At 31.9% G+C, this 7,948-nt stretch overlaps 1 long non-coding RNA gene across 3 annotated transcripts in view; it reads right to left on the bottom strand.

Annotated features, from left to right (window-relative positions):
* Positions 1–1,215: 1,215 nt before the first annotated feature.
* Positions 1,216–7,948, bottom strand: part of LOC145664335 (uncharacterized) — a 580,590-nt gene continuing 573,857 nt past the window's right edge. For all 3 annotated transcript variants that reach the window (XR_014127379.1, XR_014127377.1, XR_014127378.1), the window contains one exon: positions 1,216–1,579. This is a non-coding gene — a long non-coding RNA (uncharacterized LOC145664335). The remainder of the gene's footprint in view (positions 1,580–7,948) is intronic.

Raw genomic sequence — 7,948 nt, 5'->3', positions numbered from 1 at the left:
AGGTGGAAGAGGAAATAATCGCGATATTTTATCTCTTACTTTCAGTTCTACTTCTAATTCACAATAATGGCTTTTACGAAACTAATAGTCACACTCTAAACTATAAGAGACTTTATGATTTCGATATTTTTATTTTTTAGAGGTCTTAATTATTGTGCTATTAGGTTAGTACGAATGAAATGTTTCCTTTCACATTTTGTGGGAAACTCGCTTCAGCAATATAACAAGGACTGGACTAAGGTTACGTCTTTAACATCACACATTCTGTACATGTCCAGCAAACATTTCAGTATCAGCACTTTCAGCAAAAATGGTTGGATAGTGATCAACGTCAAGGATTCCCAAACCATCTCTTCATCTATGAATGCTATCAATGCAGTTAGTTACAGTGTTAAACTATATGAAATGTAACATAAACATATCAGCAAGCACCCAGCAACAGTCAACAGACGTGGTGTCCTATGTTGGACGGCAATGCTTGTCCACATGTGTAGGCTCTCCATGATTTGCAGTATGAAACCATTCCTAATGTACTGTATTCCCCCGATATCTCTCTTACTGACCACCACCTGTTCAGGCATCTCAATCATTTGGTGGAATGGAATGACTTCTCTGGCGGTCGGACGGTGAAAGTTGCTATTGACGATAACTTCCCATCGGAGACTCCAGATTTCTTTCACGATCAATGTACATTGTATCTACTTATTCTTGATTGACTTATATTAATCTTAAAGTAAGTTCACCTTTAGTTAAATCGATAATAATATCCCGTGTTACATATACTTCTTTTATCAAATTATTGGTGATTTCTTTCCAACAAATAGTTGAAACGCCCAAACTTCCGAGTTAGATTGAATTTATCCAGTGTATCTCTCAGGAGCTGACAAGACAGTAATACCCACAGAAAAATGTTTAAGGTCTAGGATAAAAGTATATATATATATTCTAAGATAAGAGTGAGTAAATTGCATGTAAATACTGAAATCTGTACACTACATACTACACATTAGCGTTTTGATGCGATAAAATTATCGTTTTAATTCTTTACGTTGGCAAACCTTTCCTACTACCTAGAAGTTAAATTATAGGGTATTTTGCTGATCTATAACTATTATTTCGCACTTGGAAAGTATCTCACTGTGAATAGCCACCGAACAATAGAAAGGAAAACCAAAAACGCTTTAGTATTTTAGTGTTTCTACATATATATTCTTAATAATATACCACTTCTTTATTTTTAATGTGAGTTAGGAAGGTATTTTCAAATTACTTGAGAGTGAAGATAATTTATTATATTTCTCGAACAAAATAAGATTATATACATTCCCAATTTTAATTCTGGACAAGAATATAATTTCATAGAGTTAGTTACAATACAGTTCGGTAAGAAAGGAACGCAATGAATACCGGCTACAATACGAGTATATAATGATACATAACTACTATCATTCTTCATAAAACAAACACAGGAATATACAATCAGTCCTCCAGGAGTGCAGCATCCTACAGTGTGGAATGTAGAATGATCCGGCACCGGCGTGGTAGAGTTGTTTTCTTTTTTATCCAGTTTATTGTAGACCTACAAGAATAAAGTAATTCTGTAACAGTCTGCATTCTTTAACATGTAGAATTTAAGTTAAGTTTTATTTGAGTTCAAATGATTCTCCTATTTTTCTGCTCAACAATATTTATTGCCAAAAACCACGTCATAGTTTTCTCAGTGTACGAGTTAGAAGTAAGTGATTGCTGGAGGTACCGCAAGATAATCCGGCATTTTCTGTAATCTAGAACTGACGTCGGCTCAAACATGCAGGATTATTGGAAATCTACAGTATCTTTAAAATGTATCAACTTTTTATTTCGCGAGAAGACAATATTGAGATGAATCTCGCAGAAATAGGAATATAAAGTAGAAACTGGATCCAATTGGCTAAAGTTAGAAGTAAATAGAGATCTTTTATGAACCTCCGGGTTCCAAAAAAGCCATAGAGTTAGTTATTTCGTGAAATTTAATAATGTAATTCTACGTATGTTATGTAATATGAGCTGTGAATAAATTGAGCTATAGAATGTACTCAAGAATAATTTTGCAAGTAGTAATTACAACAGAAAGGAAACTAAATTTAGTACCAACAACGTGAACAGGGGAAACGCTTTCTAGTAGAGCTATAGTAGTAACATTATTTTACAATACTATTTAACGTTAAATTTATTTCAGCAAATTTTACTTAAGAAATTAGCATTAAGTATTCTAATTTGTAGTATAATTCAATCCTTAAATTATTATGTCTAAAGTATTGACATATAATATGTATATAGTTCAACCTTAGTAATGAACAAGTTTCTTCTTAACCAAGTTTATTTAAGTGAAACATATCGTAGATGGAATTTTTAAAAATAAGATATACTATAAATATCTTCAGAAAACATATTTGAACAAATTATTAACTTCTAAGTTAGACTACATGTTTGATTTCAATATTGCGATACCTGAAAATGTGGATAATTACTAACACAGACTATAGTGATTACGTTAGAAGGAAATTACTTTATATTCTCCACTGTTTTCGTGTAGTTTCTCGAGATTTTCCCATGTCATCCCACTTTGTTCATTCCGCCATTCCACTCATTTCTCATTATCACAGTTTTCTTTAGCCTAGGCGGCATAAACGTGGGACGTAAAAGTGAAAAAATACTTTTATATCATTTATATTGCTGTATAATCCAAACTATTTTTTTAATGTAATTATAAATTAGTTTATACTATCGTATAAAATAAATCTTTAGATCTTCCAGTTTGATTTTGGAACCTTACAAGTATTGAATTGAAGAGTCCATTTGTTACATGTTTACAGAGCAAGGTCATACTGTAAGTTATTCCAACCCTTATGTAACGTATCTGCACTTCTTGTGAAATATTGTTTACTGTTAGCTTAATCATAAGGAAGTTGAGGGTCTTTAGTCAATTTCTTTGTTAGCTTTAATTATGCCATTCGACTTTTATCTTTTAATGAATTCATTTCTTACCAACGGCGCATTTGAAAGAGAAAGGTGACATACCTTTTATTTCGAATGTGGTTCTGGTTATTACTACAAACCCTGAAGTTTCTTGACGGTAGGATTCTACACTTTCTCTCAACTTAACCGACTCCTGTAATTTCTTTTAAAACTTTATTATAACTATCTATTTATCCACAGTATCAAGAGTAACAGCATCTACAGTGATCTACAGCGTTTATTGAACATTTCTGAAATATGTTATTGCTCTCCGACCTTATTAATAAGATGATTTTCACACATTATATTCGAGACAATTGTATTTTGTGCTACAATACAAAGAAGTTTTCGTTATTACTATTTTGAACGTTTTAACACACTGTATAAGATACTAAGACTAATAATTCTAATTTCTCATTTGTTTCACCTTAAAATAACATGCACGTACATTAGAGATTTATTAGGATTCAAATATATTGCTTCTTACGGTATTGCAAATACTATATTTATTTTCGGAATTTGAGTTTAATACTGTAACCATAACGATAGGTTCCATCAACTTGATTACTATATTTGTTTATATTAGATAATACACAACAACATACGCTGAAGACTGTACTGTATCAGTTTGGCCACAATTTTGTACTTTGACATTATTTTTTCCGCTGATGTATATTGTGTACTTTTCATTTTATTTCCCTAAGAATTTAAGCACATTGTTGAATTTTTCAGAATACATTAAGGACAACTTATTTATATTTCATGTAATTGTAACATTTTAAAAACTACCATCTTGTAAAATGTCATATCTAATTTCCAAAGACAGAACATTTCGTTAACTAAAGGTTGTGAGATTGACTAAAGGCAGAAGTGTTGTTATTGTTTTCCCAGTTTATTTTAACTTGTCTAATATAGAGAAACTTCTTATATCTCCTACAACTTTCTAATGTATGTTTAAAAATTATCTTTTCTGCAGGTAATGAAACTGAGCTATACCTAAAGGATGATTCCATGTTTGTGGAAATCTAAACCAATAGTAAAAATATGTTATGTTTAACTTGAGAAAATATTCGGAAGATTAATTTTAATATTCTAAGATTATATGTCATGTTCCAAAATTATGTTCCTGCTTCTAAATGCAATTCAATAAAAAAATAAAGAATTTTTTCATTGACAAGCTCGGAAAACTGGGTATTTTATTCTTGAAACACAGTGCGTTACGATTTCAATTAAGTTTGGTCATTTAGCTTTTTGACACGACCTTTAAAAATAGATATTGTTAAAACAATTTCAAGGAAGAATCCACAGCACAGAGTGCTGGAAGACGCTTTACAAATTCTAAACAAAATGGAAATAAAAGTTTCCATTCTATATTATGTGTGTATACGTTTACAATTGCCATTCGCAGATAGAATATACTATTTATCTTGCTATATAAAAACGCAAATATTATGTCTGAATAATATTAACGTGAATATACAATCAACATTGCAAGAAATTACTCTCTGATTTATCTTTTTTCACCTTACAGATTATCAGCACTTAATCTATCAATACTACGTTTCTAGTGATAATTAAGGAGAAACTATATATGAAGGAATTAAATAGTATCTTAAAACTAATATTACAAAATTTCAGCTGGAATGGACAAGATCCTTATTACCATTCGTCCATAGCAAATTTTAATTCCTTTTCTCTCCCTCTGTATATATACAGATATATAATAAGAGCCCTCTGTGCTCCCTGGATAATTAGAGGAGTCAATCCTATATATATATATATATATATATATATATATATATATATATATATATATATATATATATATATATATATATATATATAATGATATTGACTGCTCTTCACTGACGAACAAATCTAAAAGAAACGTCAAGGGAGGACACTGTGCAGTACTAAATACTAGTTGGATTCGGTGAAATAGAAAGTTTTCTCGACAAGTTATTCCAAACTGTGGGTAAAAGTGTCATGACTTCTACGTCATATATCACCTAATATGTACATGGTTATCAAAATGTTGGAAATACCTAAAAATCTCACCTCACTAGTACGAAGTAGGACTACTGTTAGATTATAGTTCAGATTTTTCCTGGAATGGACGCATGTGAGTCATGAGTAGTTTCCAAAGGAATCATTCGTTACTTAGTGCAGCACTCAGTTATGTTAGCAAGGATGGAGAAGCATATATGATCCAGAACTGACCATATATGCTCAATAATGAGTGAATCAGAAATGTAGTTATTTAAGGTGTTCATGAAAATATGCCTAAACAGCATATTGGTCTAAAGCAGCGCATTGTCATCTTGTAAAATTGCGAAATTAGAACGTCATGTCTGGTTGACAAGATACGTGTGACTGCCTAAAATGCTTGCAAAATTACTGACAGTTATTTCGTCCTGTTTTGATAATTATGAAGCCACAGAGTACTACGGAATTGTGTCCTTCAGCATCACACAGTCGCCTCAATACTTAACACAAGGAGAACATAGTTCGAAGAATAAGTTTGGTTGAGCGTCTGTCACATATATGCAAGCTTTCGTAAACAAGATTAAAGGAGGATAATTGGAAACTATGCTGCATTTCTAATTACCGGCCAATCATTTTGTATATCCACGGTACATATTTTTTTCGTCGTAGACCATAATAGACAGCGATTACTGGTTTGGAATTTCCAACCTGAAGTGAATGTTTATTTCATGTTACACATGTCAGACTGTGATAGTTGTAGTGGACTGTTTCAGATGCTGATTAGTTTCACAACCACTTTCCAACAACCCTTTGTGACAATTCTCTTGAATCTTTGGTGATCACTGTTACTGAGGTGTCTCTTCCGTCCACTATTCCTCTTCGACGAGGCTGTTTTGCCATGAGTTCTGAAGAAAGTCGTCACCTTGGATGCTATTCCTCGCAACACACTTAATAAAATTCTGCGGCAAATAATAGCGCAACAACATTTGTCTTCTTTGAACCTTAGAGAGCTCAAATATTTTGCATCACCAAGGGTTCAGCATAAACCCCCTGTCTACCACACAGTCATACTACAGATGTCCCTACTAATACAACAGTATCAATTCCTGATTTGCGTATGTATTGTAATTTCTAGTCCTTACACTTGTTGCATGCGTGCTACAAACTACAGATATTTTCATTATTTTGATAATAATTTGAATGTATAAGGATCAAGAATTGTCTATTTAATATTGATCTTTAGCTTTTCGTGCCTTCGATATACATTGACAACCTTAAATACAAGTAATATACCTTAAAGTTAAATTTTGAATTTTTTTTAACGAATTAGTTTCTGTCAGAATTCAATAACTTACGAAAAGTAGATTTATAAAATATATTCACAAAATTTCTGTAATACGCAGTCGGTCATATTTTTGATTAGTGTTTTGCTACGTTCATTTTGACTATTAATTCTTCAGAAGAAAATTTTTGTGCAACATTTGATAGATTTGTGGGTAGCTATAAATGTTCCTTACGATTTGTTCGAAAATATCCAATTCATCCGAAGTGAAAGAGAGAATACGAAATGCATGTTCGTAAAGTTCGAAGGGATTATGCTACTTGGTGATATTCATCGTAACGATATATTGACTGCTTCAAGCTAGCTCTAAAGATAATTGGATTTAGATGAATATAAGTGCACCAGACTCTTTCTAAATATAATTTATCAGTAAAAGGCTTAACTACCAACAAGGAATTCCTAAATATAGCTAAAATATAATTAATGGTGTTCCAAATGATGAAAGAAGGCAATAACATGAATTAATAATGAATATTATATTTCCCATCCTCATATATGTTTAGCCTCATTTATTTAAATTTACTCAAAATAGACAATGTAATATTCTCATCTCTAAAGCTTGGGTAGCGTACAGTATCAGGCTGCAGTCTAAAAAATATATTTTTCACGGATTTCATTTCTATACAGGACACTGGTAAAATACTTTATCCTTTACAATTCATTACATTGTCGTAATTTGTAGTAGTCTTCCTCATTTTGAAACATATTAACGTAAGATATAAACCTTCTTAATACATTATACCAATTACTGGCTCTTATATATTCCTCATTTCTAAAACATTCTAAATTCAACTATGTTTAAGCGTTTTAAATCGTGACGTAGAAACAACCAACCTAAATCCATTGTATTTTAGAGATTAGTTGTATAATTACGTTCGATAGGTCAAAAATCAATGTCAACTAAAATGTTTTGGCACAGAATTTTTCACTGTACAAGGAAAACTTTTCTGGAAGCTAAAACTACGTTACGTAATAACATTAATGCTTACTTCTGGATATAGATGTGTTGCTCTAGTTTTACAAATGTATTCTCCCTTCCTTTATTGTATAGATAGAGAAGAGCACGTTCTAATAAATATAGGGCGACTTGTAGTAAGTTTTATTTAGTTGAGAAAAAAAGAAAAGAGAGACATGACTTATTTTAAAAAAATATTCATCGACATGATAAAAGCAGGTGCTGCCAAAAAAGACAAAAATCTTTCCTCAGGATACACACACACACACACACACACACACACACACACACACACACATATATATATATATATATATATATATATATAGGGTGTTTCAAAACAACACCGACAATGTTCGGAAGGTGATTCCTGACACCAAGATAAGACAAAACATATAGACCAACCTGGGTGCACAAATGCTTCCTTTCGAAGTTATAGGCTGTCGAAAACATGAAAGGTCCAAAACTATGGGACCTACCATACCCGGGTCAAAACTTAATTAGGAACTAATATGTGCCCTACCCAAAAATTCATGTTTCACAATCGTAAGGAATTCGCGCAACAGTTTTTCTATAGAGGGAGTTTGGCTACAGATATATAATTTGAAGTACTCACCAACTACCTCTATAAAAGTTGTTGCGGAAGTATCACAAGATTCTGAAACATG

This window comes from Thermobia domestica, chromosome 11 (genome assembly GCF_964235325.1).
Source record: "Thermobia domestica chromosome 11, izTheDome1.hap1.1, whole genome shotgun sequence".
Taxonomy (NCBI): Eukaryota; Metazoa; Arthropoda; class Insecta; order Zygentoma; family Lepismatidae; genus Thermobia; species Thermobia domestica.
Note: the sequence above shows the minus strand (reverse complement) of the source record. Positions and strands in the feature narration are given on the sequence as shown.